Source organism: Canis lupus, chromosome 10 (genome assembly GCF_011100685.1).
Source record: "Canis lupus familiaris isolate Mischka breed German Shepherd chromosome 10, alternate assembly UU_Cfam_GSD_1.0, whole genome shotgun sequence".
Classification (NCBI taxonomy): Eukaryota; Metazoa; Chordata; class Mammalia; order Carnivora; family Canidae; genus Canis; species Canis lupus.
The window spans coordinates 11,137,535-11,154,746 of record NC_049231.1 but is presented as its reverse complement, the minus strand read 5'-3'; the positions used below and the strand labels follow the sequence as shown (position 1 = coordinate 11,154,746).

Here is a 17,212-nt window from a genome sequence, read left to right as displayed (position 1 = left end):
TAATTTAAAAAATCACTGGGGAAATAAAAAAAGCATTAAAAAATGATAAACAGATGTATTTTTTAAAAAGCTCACACACACACATACACCCCATATTCTTTATCCACTTATCTATTGATGGGATACTTGGGCTGCTTCTGTGGTTCAGCTACTGTACATATAATGCATACATTATATATACAATGCTGCAGTATATCTAGGAGTGTGTATGTCCCTTCAATTAGTGTTTCCATATTCTTTGTGAAGGAGATGAAGAGTACACGTATCTTGATGAGCACTGACTAATAATATGGAACTGCTCAGTTACTATAATGGACACCTGAAACTAATTTTACACTGTTAACTATACCATAATTAAACAAACAGAAGACAACTCTTGGCTTTTACTTGGTGTTAACATTTACTGAAGACCTATTCTGGTCCAAGAGTTGTGCTAGTACCCAAAAAATAAAAAAGAAAATCCAAGAAATGATAACTCATACCAAGATTACTATAATATGGGATGCGTCTGAGTGCCTCAGTGGTTGAGCATCTGCCTTCGGCTCAGGGCGTGATTCCAGGGTCCTGGGATCGAGTCCACATCGGGCTCCCTGCAGGGAGCCTCATTCTCCCTCTGCCTGTGTCTCTGCCCCTCTCTATGTGTCTCTCATGAATAAATAAATAAAATATTGGGATCCCTGGGTGGCGCAGCGGTTTGGCGTCTGTCTTTGGCCCAGGGCGTAATCCTGGAGACCCGGGATCGAGTCCCACGTCGGGTCGGGCTCCCGGTGCATGGAGCCTGCTTCTCCCTCTGCCTGTGTCTCTGCCTCTCTCTCTCTGTGTGCCTATCATAAATAAATTAAAAATTAAAAAGAAAAATCTTTTAAAAAGATTTCTATATTTACTATTCAACATCAATATATAATGAGTGCCTACAACACTTTAGGTATGCTCTACTCAATGGGAATGAAGCAATGAACAAAAGACTATGTCCTGAGAATTTACAATGGGGGTATGGGGAGACACAAATAAAATCAATATAAAACACATTAGAAGTGATATAAGCACTGTGTAGAAAAAAATAAAGTAAGGTAAGGGCGATAGTGTGGGAATGGAGGGATCATCTTATACAGGATGTTATAAAGAACTTCTGTTAAGATGAAAGTACTATAAAGGTGACCCTTGAATAACACAGGTTTGAGCTGCATGGATCCACTTATAGGCAGATTTAAAAATAAATTTATTTTCTCTTCTCTTATGATCTTAAGATTTTTCTCTAGCTATTTAATTCTAATAATACAGTATACACCATATATGACATATATAAATATGTGTTAATCAACTGTTTATCTTATCAATAAAGCTTCTAGCCAATAGTAGGCTATTAGTAAAGTTTTAGGGGAGTAAAGCTATATGCAGACTTGACTGAGCAGGAGTCAACACCCTTAATCCTTTCACTGTTCAGGAATCAACTATATAGCTCAGTACCCAAAGAGCCCTTTCAATAGATTGATCTTGTGTTTTCAACAAAAGTTTCTATCATTTGGCTTTATTCTGTTTACTATTTTCAAATCAATTTCTCTGGTAGGGTAATAGGCCAAATAATTTATAGCTAAAGTTAAATTTCGATTTGGGAAAGCCCTAGAGATCTGTCTAGAATCCAGTGGAGAGTTCATGGCTACAATGGTCCTTCTGCTGCTGCTTACAGGGGCAAAAATGGGATTTCTGGAGCAATCTAAATGTTTCATGAGGTACCATTATTCAATATATACAAAATGTCCCTCGGTGATTTCCTTTGCCAGCTCTATACAGGAAGATATTCATGATCCCCTCTCCTGCACTGCTCCCATTATGCAGCAAAAATACTACATAGATCAGGATAGAATGTTCCTGACTAGCAAATACTTAGAATGCAATTCTAAAGAGAGCAGTGTTAAGGAAAGATTTCTGAAGTATTCTTGAATTGTCTCAGCCCACAATAATAGTTCTTCTCTCTGAAAACCTACACCAAATTCTTCAGCACTTGATCATATACGATCTTGTATTCTAGGGGGCAGGATACAATGAACTGTAGAAAGGAATATTATCTTAAGATTACGAAGCTTGGCTCTATTAAAAACATTATACGGTATGAGATAAGCCACTTTATTTTCAATTTCCAGTTTCTTTATTTGGAAAATAAGGGAAGAGGGAAGCACTGAACACAGAGTTGCCTCATATTAGCCAGGTAGGCACCTAAATGTCTGAAGCAGAAAGGTTGTTAATATTAGGGAATGGTGTGAATTGTGCCCAAGTGGAGTGAATGCTTATACAGCTAAAGTCATTCAAATTCTACAAATTGTGACTATTGGGACGCCTGGGTGGCTCAGTGGTTAAGCGTCTGCCTTTAGCCCAGGGCGTGATCCTGGAGAGTCCCGGGATGGGGTCCCACATCAGGCTCCTTGCATGGAGCCTGCTTCTCCCTCTGCCTACGTCTCTCTCTGTGTCTCTCATGAATAAATAAATAAAATCTTTAAAAAAAATTGTGAATATTGAGAAAACCAATAAAATCTATTTAAGGTATGGATATTTAGACTCTGGGTCACTAGTTATCTACTGCTGGACTAAATGTACTCAAGGTCCCTTTCAATTCCAAAATGTTATCATTACATATACTTGGGTCTTGAAGAATTATATAGGGACAGAACTTTTAAAAGTATCTCAATATTATATTCCCTCATCTTTATTATTGTAAAAAAAAAAAGGTAGAATTCTACGTTGCCTCTAACATTTAATGATAATGTAAATATTCTGTCCCTATTTCATAATGGCAGTTTGATATTACTGACATTTTAGAATTCTTACCTTTCAAAAAAATAGATAAAACTAAAATAAAGGGACTGAAAAAAATACAGGACAGTCTCTACACAGTCATAGGCTGCTCTCAACTGGGAAAATCTACCGATACTGCTGGGCACTCAACCAAGGCAAGATGCAAAGGCTTTCCGTATTTTCTTCTTAGTTCTGGCATGCTAGTTCAACATGTTTTGTGCAATTAAGGTCTTCTTTTGAACTAATTTTAGATTAGGGTATGGATACAAGGTCCTCTTTTGACCAGGGTTGTAGAACATGGATTTTGGAGATAAGGGAATCCAAGAACGGACTACCTATGTAATTTACCAGAGGGTAGTCACTTATTCTAGGCTTGTGCCTTAGTTGTAAAATATAGACAATGATAATATCAATTTCACAGACTTAGTGGACAGATTGAATAAGAATGTATATCGTCTTTAAAAGTTTTAAATGTTATTATTACTATCACCAACCAGATGCACAGTAGCCCCTTTGTATTTTGTCCCCAATTTGGACTAGAAATGTTTGTTAAGTCAAGAAATGACTAAAGACTAATAATTCAATTCTAGCAAAGGAAAGAACCATTTAGATCTGTCAAAGACCACAAACAAGGTACCTTTTGTATATAAATTGCCACTTAAGTTGATATCAATTACTGACAAATGCCAAGAATCCCAATTGAAAATGAACTATACAAATCTTGAAAAAAAAAATTAGTTCTTATACTGCCCTGTAGGAATATAATTCCAGTGGAAAAGAAACTGCTCTGGAGCAGGAAAGAAATATTAAAAATAGCAACTTTTGGGTTCCAGAGACACCTGTTCTCAACCTCATAATCTGGTTTATTTTTTTATTCAATCTCATTAATAAATGTAAAAAGGTTAAGAATCAAATTCTTGAAAAGTGGTAATATTTAAAAAGCATAATTCCTTCCCATTAAAATATGTCAGAGGGTCTCCAAATAGCTATAGTCAAATTAGAAAATTTCCAACAAAACAATAGTAATTTAAGCAATTCTATCCTCAAGTTATTTTGCTACAACACCCACCACCAACCATCCATTTTTGAAATTCTGTGGTTTTAAATTATAAATAAAGGACTAAGTAAAAAAACTTAACTACTGGTTCTTGGAGTCAAGTGACATTACTTCTCCCACTGAACACTTTCTGGAAGAGACGGTATTTGATTTCTCCTTTCCGCCTCCAACTCCCAAAGTAGTATTTTAGCAGCTGAAGAGGATTACCATGTTCTCATTGCCCTCCCAAATAAAATTAACTAATTAAAATGTCAGAGGACCTGGTACTAATCTATTGGACACAATGATAGAATTCAAACCTCTGAGCAGATTTAAACATTATTTTGGGGGGTCCAAACACTACCTCTGATACTCTCTTTTAAAAATAAAACTAACAATGAACTACAAAATAAAAAGCTGTTAAAATGAACATTACTAATAATATTTACTTTCTGAGTTGTCTGTGTCTCTCATAGAGGACAAACGGGAAATGCTTCCAATCTTATATTCTAAGAAAGGTCTTCTTTGTGAACTAGATTTCTAAATCAGGTGTAGAATTTGTAGGCCATCAAATTGTTCACAGCATTTTCTCTACTTTGGCTGTATTCATAATACCTCAAGTAGGAAAAAATTCTTCCTTTGCCCTTTTCATGGATTAATATTTCCAGTAAATAAAGCTTATTCCAACATATACTAGAACATGCAACTTAAGGTCATGTTTTCTAGTTTCATTACTGAAGTTATTACCTTTCAGTTTAGGACTTGATCGTATCTCTGAAAAATTATAGCACAATTTACCAGCAATATGACAAATGCAGAAGAATCTGTTTCTTAGATTTCTCAGCCAAACCAAGAGATGAGCCTAGTAGCTAAGTTACAAAAAAAAATGGAGAGTCCAACATGTTTAGAAAATAAGAAGAAATCATGTTGGCTCAAAATGACCTATTAGTTCTATCAGATCTCTCCCAATAGGTTGGGATTCATGTAGAATTCTCTCCTGCTCCCAAGAGTTCTTTGGACATACCCTAAGAATTAACCTGTCACATTTTGTTTCTTCTCATCATATCTAGCAATAAGTGTTCTAGATGTACACAGTGACTCAAAGATCTGCTGTGTCTTCCAAACATAATTTAGATAAACATGGATAGGAGTATGGAGATAAACTTTACTATTTGCTATATATGTTAGAATCTGACACATACACGCCTTATTTAACTATATTTTAAATTGAAAAAATGATAAAATAGGAAAATATAAGAATTAAGAGCACGGGCTTTAATCTGATTTCCTGGAATGCCAGTTCTAACCATTAGCTAAGTGATCCCGGTCATGTTATTTAACCTCTCTGTGCCTCATTCTCTCATCCAAAAATGAGAGTAACAGTATCTATGTAAAGTTTTTAAAATTCAAATAAAATAACTTATCCCATGCAAAATGTTTAACAAAATGCCTAACACATAGTAAGCAATGTTACTTGATATTTTTAAACTCCATCTATTTATAGTGCTCAAAACTTGAAGCACCTACAGGATGGACCTCAAATGCACAGTATACTACAGAACTTGTATACCTGGGAGGGTTGTCATCAACATTTCTCTCTTCTCCATGCCAGTACCACGTCTGATCCATTCTACTTTGGCATCTCTGGAATCAATTACATTCTCTCTACTTTATTACTTTGTAAGGACCCTCACTATTTCCAAAAAGGAAAAGGTGTGGTGGGATATAGGAGGCAAATATGAAGGAAAATATTAATTGGTCATACACTTGAATTTCAATGACCAGATTAGAAAGATTTTAGTCTTAACTATGAAGACAAAGAGGTAGGGCACACTAGAAATTTGAAACAAGGGCAGCCCGGTGGCTCAGCAGTTTAGCACCGCCTACAACCCAGGGCGTGATCCTGGAGACCCGGGATTGAGTCCCACATCAGGCTCCCTGCATGGAGCCTGCTTCTCCCTCTGCCTCTGTCTCTCTCTCTCTCGATTAAATAAATAAAACCTTTAAAAAAATTTTGAAACAAAACAAGATAACTATATTTTAGTGGCCTTAATATCCCAGAAGATCTGTTAGTTTAGAACATTAAAATGTAGTGTTTGCGCTGTTACTTCACAATCAAGCAGAGTCTACAGAACAAAGTGCTATGTGTACACAGAAGAGAATTCTCTCCCTATAAGGATATGTCAAGCAAAGCTTCACTAAGTGGATATTTAAGCCAGACCAATGGATATTTTAAAGAAATAGAGGAGTTCACTGAGAAATGTGGGCACTCTGGGGAAAAGGATTATGAGCACATGGGAGTAGAGGGGGAACAGATGGAAGACGTAAGGGACCCTCTTAAAGAGTTTAACCTGTATTCTACAAAAACTGAGACACAAAAAGTTTTCAAGTTGGGAAATGACATGAATATATCTGTTAGAAAGATCACAGCAATTGAATATTTGTTTTCTGAATTCTGAGAATTCAGTAAGAGGTTACCACAGGTTAGAGATGGTGATCTAGGTTAGGACAGTGACAGATGAAATCAAGAGAACACGGTGACTGGCCAGATGGGTGAGGAAAGAAAAATTGGACGCAGAATGATCAAACCTGGATAGTGAGGCCATTAAGCCAGACTGGGAGCTAAAGAGGAACAGACTCGGTTCAGTAAGTACTTTTTATCTTTGGCAATAGGTCTCAAAGACAGCAGAGTAAAAGCTGACAATTGACAATAGTATGGACATGGTAGTAGCGTCTTTATTCCTAAAGAGATTAGAAAGAATCTCTGTATTCAAAAGGCTTCAGGCATAAAACAGAACACTGATTTGTTTAGCAAGATTATAAATGTACCATGTGCAATTTGTTCCACTCAATATTCCTGGCTTATTAATTTGAAATATGTAATTTATTTAGATGATTACAAATCTCAATTTTAAGATTTATAGTTTTAGTTGTTAAGGCTTTATCAAATGAGCTTTGATGGAGGTTTGTCAATTTATGAGAAACAGAAATATGAATGAAAAAAATTAATACTATACAAAACCAAAAATTTTTCTAGGCTTAATGAGTATCTCAGGGCAAAATTTGGTGACTCATTTGTATCGTACAATAAACCATAACATATAAAAATCATTTGTCCACAAAGTGCCACACAGTTTCTTTAGACTCGCTCCCTTTTCTCTTTATCTGAAGCCTATTGCAAGCAAACAGGGCAGTAACTATCATATCTTATTTTCTCATTTCTTTAAGAAATAAATAACTACTGCTATGGTGACACTACTGCCAGTGTTTACTTCACATTCTTTCATTTTTTAAAAAAATATTTTATTTATTTATTTATGGGGGGGGGGGCAGAGACAAGAGACATAGGCAGAGGGAGAAGCAGGCTCCATGCAGGGAGCCTGATGTGGGACTCGATCCCGGAATTACAGGATCTCAACCCGAGCTGAAAGCAGGCGCTCAACCGATGAGCCACCCAGGCGTCCCAAGATCTAATTTAAAAGAAAATTTATCTGCTAAAAATCAAACCAGAATTACTATAAACAAAGTATAGATTTCCTCCTCCTTTTGTGAAAAGAACATAATTCTTTTTCAACTTCAACCTAAGTTTTTCCATTTTCTTGTCTTCTAAAGCCTTTTTTTTAATTTTAAAGATTTTATTTATTTATTAGAGACACAGAGAAAAGGGGGGGGCAGAGGGAGAAGCAGGCTCCCTGTGGGGAGCCTGATGTAGGACTCGATCCTGGGTCTCCAGGATCACCCCCTGGGCCGAAGGCGGCGCTAAACCGCCAAGCCACCAGGGCTGCCCTAAAGCCTTTTCATAATCCAAATTTGATCTTTACATTTCTAAATAGGAATATAACATTGGATACATTTGCTTTAAAGGCACAAGTAATTTTTCTACAACAATGCAGTCCATCATATAAGCTGTCAAAAAGAACCACAAAAAGCTAAAATAACATCAAAGGATTCTAGTCACATTCTTAAAACAAGAAAAATAACAAGAGGATAACCACCAAGCAAACCATTCCAGAAGAGCCCATTTTAGCCAAAGACTATTCAAATTAAGGATGCTATTATTATTCCACATAGCCCCAAGAGGTACAGTTAAAATTTAGTCATTACAAATTGGGAGGAACTCAAAACAAAACAAAACTAGGAGAGGAGGAAGAGGGAAGGATCCAGGTCATTAATGTCCTTTTTGGTATAGAGTAGCAGTATTTTTAATAGCTCTTTTCCAACAATACCATAGACATAATGTATATCCCAGAATAGTGAAGCCACTATGGCTTAACTGCTGATAAAACTTGCAAGGATGGGGGCACCTGGGTGGCTCAGTTGGTTAAGCATGTGCTTTCAGCTCAGGTTGTGATCTGGGGGTCCTGGGATCAAGCCCTGATTTGGGCTCCCTGCACAGCGGGCAGTCTGTTTCTGCCTCTCCCCTATCTCCTCCACTAATGCTTACATGCAAGTGTTCCCTCTCAAATAAATATTTTTAAAAACTTGCAAGGGTTATTTTAGCAACTTTAAGTTATATACCTGTCATTAGAGTTTTCAACCATGGACTTCCCTGATTTATATACATGAGCACATACAAAAGCTAATTTCAGCAAGAAAGGACTAGACACAGACTATCCTAGATAGACATTTCTTTAGAAACATGGTACCTGCAATGCAAATCTATGAGTAAAGCTTAAACCAAGGTACAGGGAGCTAAGAGGAAAATTTCAGGCCACCTTGACTTGACTTGACTTTATCTAATAAGGTACATTTAAATAAAGCATTAATCATCTGACAGATTATGCAATTTTAAATTAGAAAGTTGAGTAGCATCACCTTTTGATAAGGTCACCAATGATATGTCATACACAAATACATTCCTAAATAGACCAATTAATCAAATGCACTTTTGTATTTTCATTTGAATATTTAAAAATGTCCAAAACAATAGTCAGAAACTTGATAAATAAAAGCCAAAATGCGTCCAACACCCTCCTCCCACCAAACCAATCACCCAGTTTCCTGGTATTTATTATACTTAAAACTGCGTGAACACAGTGACATGCAAAGGAGATGCTACATCATAAGGTGGAATCAGGGTAACCCATAGTCCTGGTTTTAGCACTGTAAGTCTTCTGTATCAGGAAATCCTCAGTACTGAGCAACTCAAGATGACTGCTCATCTTAGGAGGAATACATCTTAATAGGAATTTGCTTCCTCTTATGTTTCATAATTTTAAAGATACTAAACTGCAAAGGCTTAAAAAACATCTTGCAAACACTTTGGGGTACTACATAGTTTTTGGTCTTTTTCCTCAACAGAATAGAATCATACTCTTCTCTGAAAGAAAATACAGAAATTAAAAACCAAACTGTGTGGGACACTAAAAAATGTAAGAGCCAAGTTGTTTAAGGGTAACAGACATTATTTGTATAGCATTTACAATTTATAGTATATTTTGACACGAGTTTTCTCATTTGGATACAAGTCTAAGGACATTTCTCATGAAGAAACACTGTCCCTTGCTTAATTAGGAGTACTTTTCATCTAATTAGTATTTGAATATGCCTTAAGTGCAAGTCACTATGAAGGTTACAAAGATGAACAAAATACACTTGTTTTCAGGAAGCTTACAATTTTGTAGGAAAGATGAGATAATATGGAAAAGATGAGAAACACAAAAAATGAAAATTTGGAGGTCAGAAACATATATATGAAGAAGGTGGCAATGAACAAAAGGCACAGCATTTCAATAGAAAAGTATACACTAGAGAAAAGGAAAGTGAAAGCAAAGGCGCAGAAGGCAGCAAAATAAAAGAATATGATTAGACTACTATAGAAAGCACAGTATGAGCGGATCTCAGTACAAATAGGAAAATAAAAACAGCAAGAGTGTCTACAGTCAACATAACACAGATCTGAGTACTGGTCAAGAACCTAGTCTCATTTTTTTTTTCCTAGTCTCATTTTATAAGCAACAGTACTGGAAGTTTTGAAGAGAAACATACGGATACAGAGAAAACTAAAGGTACTTTTTAAATGAACAAAAATAGTTCTAACAGAAGCTAGAACAGTACATCTAGAAATGTTAAGCAATTTACTAAAATACGATTAATATATGGCCTACTTTTAAAATACATCAGTTTGGGGGGCGCCCGTGTGGCTCAGTTAAGCAATCAACTCTTGATTTCAGCTTAGGACGCGATCTCAGGTAGTGGGATTCAGTCCTGCATCAGCTCCATGCCCAGCGGGGGTCTGCTTAAGATTCTCTCCTCCTTCTATTCCGTGCCCCCCACTAAAATAAATAAATCTTTTAAAAAAATGCACCAGTTTGCAACAAAAACCCATAATGAGATGATGAAAACTAAAATCAGAAACGATACTGCAGAGAGGAAGAAATGGCAAGAGACTGACAAAATATAGTTAAGACAATCAGTAATTTCAGTATTTTTTTTTTCTACAAGACTGTATGAATACTGTGTACCTCCTATGGACAAACAGTGCAGATACCACATGCATACATCAAAGCTCTCTATTTTTTATCACAGAATGTGAACTTTGGTATCACAGCATGTGATATCCAAAGTATACTAAGATTACTTTTAGTTAATACCACTACCACACAACATGGCATCACTTAGCATATTTGCCTAAGATTTCACTTTTATAGACAAATGAGGCAGATTTATGGGGTAGGCCATACTATTCCTCAAAAACCTGCTTTGGATCTGTCCACATGCAAAAAAAATACTCAGTTAAACTTAAATATCTCAGGGGCTTGGGTGGCTCAGTCAGTTAAACATCGAACTCTTGATTTTGGATTAGGTCATGATCTCAGGGTTATGAGATTGAGCCCCACATCAGCCTCCACACTGGGCATGGAGCCTGCTTAAGATTTTCTCTTCTAGGGACGCCTGGATGGCTCAGCGGCTGAGTGTCTGCCTTTGGCTCAGGGCATGATCCTGGGGTCCTGGGATCGAGTCCCATATCGGGCTCCCCGCAGGGAGCCTGGTTCTCCCTCAGCCTGTATCTCTGCCTCTCTGTGTGTCTCTCATGAATAAATAAATAAAATCTTTAAAAAAAATTTTTTTTTCTCTTCTCTCTCTTCCTTGGCATACCCCCCACCCCCCTCCTTGCTCTTTCTCTCTTAAAAAAAAAAAAAAAAAAAAAGACAAATATCTCATGGTGAGAGATCTAAGTGTAAAGTCAATTGCTGCATAACCAGCACTTAACACAGTTGGAAAATAGAAGCTAATTATTTGCTGAATGAATCAAAACCAGTTTCTTGCCCTAGAGGAGGGGCTGGCAAACTCCAGACCTCAGGCCAAATCCTATTTACTGCCATTTTTTTGTAATTAAAGTTTTGTTGGAACACTGCCATGCAACTGCGTATCGTTTATGGTTGTTCTGGCAGCACTGACAGAGACCGGTCCTCAAAGGCTAAAAGTTTTTAATTTGGCCCTTTATAGAAAAACTCCGTTGATACCTATCCTATAGCCTAGAGCCTGGAAGAAATAAGGATAGATCTTGACTATTTATTCACTGGTAGCAAATGGGTTTTAGCTCAAACACCAATGCAAAATATAAATGGCTACCTGGAGTAGTGTTGAGAATGATTCTGAGACCAACTCTGGTTCCAAAGGGAAAGAGTACAGCTCTCATTTATCAATGACTACTGTGGTTTAGGGGAAGGAGTAATAGGGTTTTAACTCTAAAAACATTAGAAAACTTCTGATATAGAATACTTTGATCTTAAATAACTGGCATTGTTGTCTGATAGTTTTACAAAGATGATTAGCTGCAAAATAGGTAACACCCCCCTACCCCCCTTCCCGGGGCAACCCAAGAAGAATCACTGAGAATAGTTTGCCTGAATGCTGAAGACTGTCTACCAAAAACAATGATTTGGGTTCTGGCACAGTTGATGTTGCTCATTTTTACACTATTCATTCATTCACTCCATATTCATTCATTATGCACTTAGCCAACAGATTCTGTTGTTTAAAAGTATTCCTGAGGATGATTAAACAGTGTTATCAGTTGAACCCATGGCAAGAAGGTAAGCCCCCAACATACCCTCAAAACTCCATCAAGCTTTTTTTTTTTTTTTAAAGATTTTATTTATTTATTTCTGAGAATACACAGAGAGGAGAGAGAGAAGCAGAGACACAGGCAGAGGGAGAAGCAGGCGCCATGCAAGGAGCCTGACATGGGACTCGATCCCGGGTCTCCAGGATCAGGCCCTGGGCGGAAGGCAGCGCTAAACCGCTGAGCCATCCGGGCTGCCCTCCCATCAAGCTTTATAGATAAAACTGAAAAGAAGGGCATGCTGGGTAAAGTACTTTTACATTAGAAGCTAAATCTATTAAATTTGCCCATTCTGATTCTGGAAGTACTTAATAAAGAAAACAGTTCCACATTAAAGGATTCATGCTACTGGAGCTCTGCAAAGTTTCTCTTCAGATTATTTTAGAAAATTCCTTTGTTTGCTGGACCTACCTCAAGTATTTGTGCCTGACCTGCAAGGGGAGGCTGGGAAAGCTAATACCTGGCATTTTTTTTCTACAAAGCAAAGGTATTAACCAAGACTCATTTAGACCTGTGTCTTTTCAAACACCAGTAAGTCTCTCTGAAGATAAAAGTGAGCACACACATCCATACCTCTACATATAAGACACTTTGAGGCAGATATGATGTTTCTGTTAGATGCAGTCTGGCCCATATGGGCCACATCCTAGCATGACAGGAAGGAAGGAGACATGCATGGGATATCCAAAGAGGTGACAAAGTCACTTCTGGGAATAGTGGGAAGGAAGGTCTCAAAGTCCGATTAAATTTAAATCTGAAGACCCAGAAGCCTGAGAGAGCTAAGTGATATCACAGTAACATCTATCACAGTAGGGATTGTGTGTGTGTGTGCGCGCGCGTGCGCGCATTAAGGTTTTAAAAGCACCTCTGAAAAACTGATAACACACCCCTGTTCCTAAGGATCTTAAAACCTATATTCCTAGTAAAGAAAGGTCAGGGTTCAGAGACCATCATCTTCATCATTTTGCCTCCAAATAATGTCCCCCAATTTAGTAAAGAAAATTCAGTGTCTGTTGTTCCTCAGGTCTCTAGAAATCAGATTCTTCAGTAATTTAAATAACCTGTGCTCTTAACGTCTTAACTTCCATAAGTCATAGAAAAAGAGATACAACCACTTCAAAGAGATGATCCTTATTGGGGGTAAGAAAGCTAACCATCTATTTTCCTGTTCCTAGATGAAGCCATTATCTTTCCCCAGTTTGCTGATTTGTCATTCCAGAATCTAACAGTAAAATCAAAGGTCTCAATACTTTTTTCTGAACAGGTTGCAGAATGAGATAACTGCAACAACCAGAGATATCCCGATTAGAGAAAATATCTGTTTTTATTTATTTCAAATCCTACACTAAGTACAGTTTATGAACTGTTTGAGGACAGAAGTAAAAGAAATCGGAAGTGAGGCACTTGTACTAGCTCTAGCCCGTCAACTAGAATTTATGGGTAAAGACTTCGGAATAAACCACACCTGTTTTCATAAATGGAAGAATACCACAAATATTTCTTTTAATATAAATATTCAGATTTTACAAAGCGCCACCCTCCACAAGGATGGGGGAACATTTTTTAAAACATAATTTTACAATCTGTTTAAACATAAGGCTGAGTTCAGAAATAAACAGAATGAGTATCTTACATGAGAGAAGGAATAAATGACTGCAAAAAATATTTTATTTCATTTTCCTGTTAACCTCCTAACTAGGATTAAATGACAAAGCTTAATATGATTGCCCCCAAATGCATCTGAAACCATAAGAATGCCATGATTTAGACTGTGGGTTCATAATTTGCATGACTAAATTACATTCTAAATGAAATTTCAAGGCCAGGACATTCCTAATGGAAAATTCCCTAGTAAACCTGCCAAAAGTTGAGAGGAGAAAAATTAACCACCACCACCACCAACAACAACAAAAAACAGTGGAAGCAGAGGTACTTCCCATAATTTTCTCCAGTATCTCAATCTAAGCAGCAGTTTTTGCTAGCTGCTTAATGCAGACACTGGCTTATACAACTAATTGTCTTATGAATTTTTTTTGACTAATTTAATTCTTCCTTTTACACTTCATCATGTTCGGTTTGTTCAAAGATGCTCTCAGTTATCAAACATAAAAAAGGCCATTCAGAAAAATAAAATGCACACCACACTTCGAAGCCCCAAATAATGCTGGTATCTGGCTTTCTCACACAACACTTACTTGTATAATTAGTAGGTCAGTAAGTAAAAAAAAAATTGCTTCAGAACTTGTGTGTCTTGGCGATTTCTATAAAATAGAAGTCAGTATCCAACAAAACAGCATATACATGTTTGCATTCTTGGAGATTAGTATATACCAAATGAATGATAAAAGCAATGAGAACCAAAGTTTGAGTGTTAATTAGGCTGTTAGAATAAGGAGAGCATATGGAGAAACCACAAAAAGTGGGCAGGCACTTTCGGTAATCAATTTTGAGTTTCAAAGAAGTATCTTCAGATATTTACTTCCTTATATGTCAAAAATAAGTGATTTCTTCAAGGATTTTTAGACTATGTTAGTCCTACAATATTCCTATTCCAATCTTGTATTGTACTCTTACTTAAAAATGAAATGTATTATAGAATTCTTAGAAACCTTATGAACTGGGATATAAACTACACAGTATCTTAAAAGACTTAATAAATCTATTAAGAAATTGTGGCTGAAGTAAGAGCTCTTGATCACTAAACATTCTTAAAAACCATTTTTTAAAAAAGATTTTATTTATTTATTCATGAGAGAGACGGAGAGAGAGAGGCAGACACAGGCAGAGGGAGAAGCAGGCTCCATGCAGGGAGCCCGACATGGGACTCCATCCCAGGACTCCAGGATCATGCCCTGGGCTGAAGGCAAGCACCCAACCTCTGAGCCACCCAGGGATCCCCCTAAAAACCATCTATGATGGTCCAGGCCCAATATACAAGATGAATCTTCACTATTTCCAAATATTTAACTGGACTCTAAGGAATTAGGTGTTTTCCCAGGCCCTTATAGACTTGTCAGCCTTAGCAGTGCATTCCATTCTGAATCTGTGTCAAAGAGAATTTGGTGGAAAAGACTGTTTCTAAGCTAATTGCTTCAAAGTAACATTTTCAGACTGATGTCCTCCCCAAAGACAAAAAGTAATAAAGACTACAGCCTTTCCAACAATTTCAGATCCATTTCTCACACTTTTTTTATATAGCAAAACTTCACTTAAGCACTATCATGAGGCTATTTAGTTTTTATTCATCCCATTTAGTGTGACTATTCATATTTCACTTTATAAATATTAAGTGTGTGATTATTCTTACTAAAATTCAAAACAAAATCTTTCCACAAAGTTCTGAATTCTAAAGTACCTGAGACCAAGAATTCTAAGTAAGGCATTATGGGCCTATAATCCATTTCATAAACATCTACTATAGCAAAACAATCCTTTGAACATACTTTGCATTTTCTAATTTCTGTATTGTTGCCCACTCTGATTCACTATTAGTCTAAAATGTACATAACCTTTCATATCATGTACAGATCTCCATTTATAATTTCTTCTTGGACTATTAGAGCCTAAGACTTTTCACTACTCCTCTGACTCTAAAAGCACTCACTTATATCACTCATTTGGGTATCAATCATTATTTTGAACTCCTATTTAAATTTCGTATTAACTTTCATGTCTTTGCTAAAAACCTTTTGTGCATAATTACTCAATCCTAACATACAGTAACTGAGAATTGTTCTCAAAAACATGCAGATGAAGGAGTCCTCCAGAGACAGATGCCCTAAAAAATATAGCAGGAAATAGACATAACACTTTAATTGATAAAGACAAACCACTGAACTTATGTATTCTTTCCATTAAAATAAAAAAAAAATGGTAAGCACTGTGCCAGTTATTGGGCTATTTGAGACTGGTGGCAAGTACACTGTATTTCTGCCCTCTTGAAACATAGTTTAGAGGGCAAGAGAGAATAAATGGACAAATGTAATTATTGTGAAAAGAGCTATGAAGATAATAAAGCCTTTATATCAGGTGATCAGGAGAAACTTCCCTGTAAATGTACATCTGAGCTGAGATCTAATGATACTGAGGCAGACTTGCAGACAGCTAGGGAAAGACCATGATGGAGAGTAGCTGTAAACACCAAATCTCAAAAGAAGGTAAAGGGCTTGCTAGGTAAAGACCAGTAAGGGGCGGGGTGGGGATCCCTGGGTGGCGCAGCGATTTAGCGCCTGCCTTTGGCCCAGGGTGCGATCCTGGAGACCCGGGATCGAGTCCCACGTCGGGTTCCCGGTGCATGGAGCCTGCTTCTCTCTCTGTGTGTCTCTGCCTCTCTCCCTCTCTCTCTCTCTCTCTGTGTGACTATCATAAATAAATAAAAATTAAAAAAAAAAAAAAAAAAAAGACCAGTAAAGGGCTTGCTAGGTAAAGATCAGAAAGAAGTCCAATATGGGTACAGCTTAGTGAACAATGGAGAGGAAATAAAACTGTGAAGTAAGCAAGAACTGGATCTGGTTTCTATTTTAAGCCACTGGGGTGGGGGTGGGGGGTTGGACTGGAGTGTATTATATGATTTGATTTACATTTTTAAAAGATGATTTTTAACATCTAGGTCCACCTAGATGAAATAGGTCCACCACTGAAATAGAGGAGGACAAGAACATGTTAGAAAGCTCCTGTAGGAGCCCAAACAAGAGTAGTATCACAGAAACACAGGATCTTAGACCCAAACAGCCATTTACTCAAAGTTGCTTTATGTAAAGATAGGTCGAGAGAGAGAGATCAACTTGTTCAAGGTTTTACAGCCAGTACCAGAGAGAGAACTGAAGCCTGGGACACTCAGTTCAAAATTATTGTCACTAAACCAGGTTCCTTAATAGGGAGGAATCAAAGGTCTAGCAACTACTGAAAACTAGCACATCATTTCTCAAATTTATCCTTCATGCTCAAAGGAATCAGTTAAAATTTATGAGAAAAATAAGTGTCCAATTTAAGTACCTCAAGGTTCAGAGAAAAGCACATAAGGGTCTGTTGGGGAGTAAAAGTGTTCTCAACTCACATTGCTTAGTGATGAAACTTACTTTAACCCCATAATCTCCATAGATAACACCATTTATCTTCTACCCAGGACCCTTTCTTGGGAGACAAATGTATCAATCACTAAAGCATCACAAATGCTTTTCGAAGTGTTTATCATTCCTGTTAGAACTCTAAAGTGAAGGCAGTAACAGCTTTGCTCATCAGAAAGAGAACCTCTTAATCATCATCCTTACTCTCTTCTGCTCTACATCCTGCCCTTCCCACCTCTCCACTGCCTATTA

The 17,212-nt window shown here is 37.1% G+C and overlaps 1 protein-coding gene across 2 annotated transcripts in view; it reads right to left on the bottom strand.

The window, feature by feature from the left end:
• The window catches only part of RAP1B (RAP1B, member of RAS oncogene family), a 49,428-nt gene that overhangs the window by 23,165 nt on the left and 9,051 nt on the right, over positions 1-17,212 (bottom strand). The window lies entirely within an intron of this gene.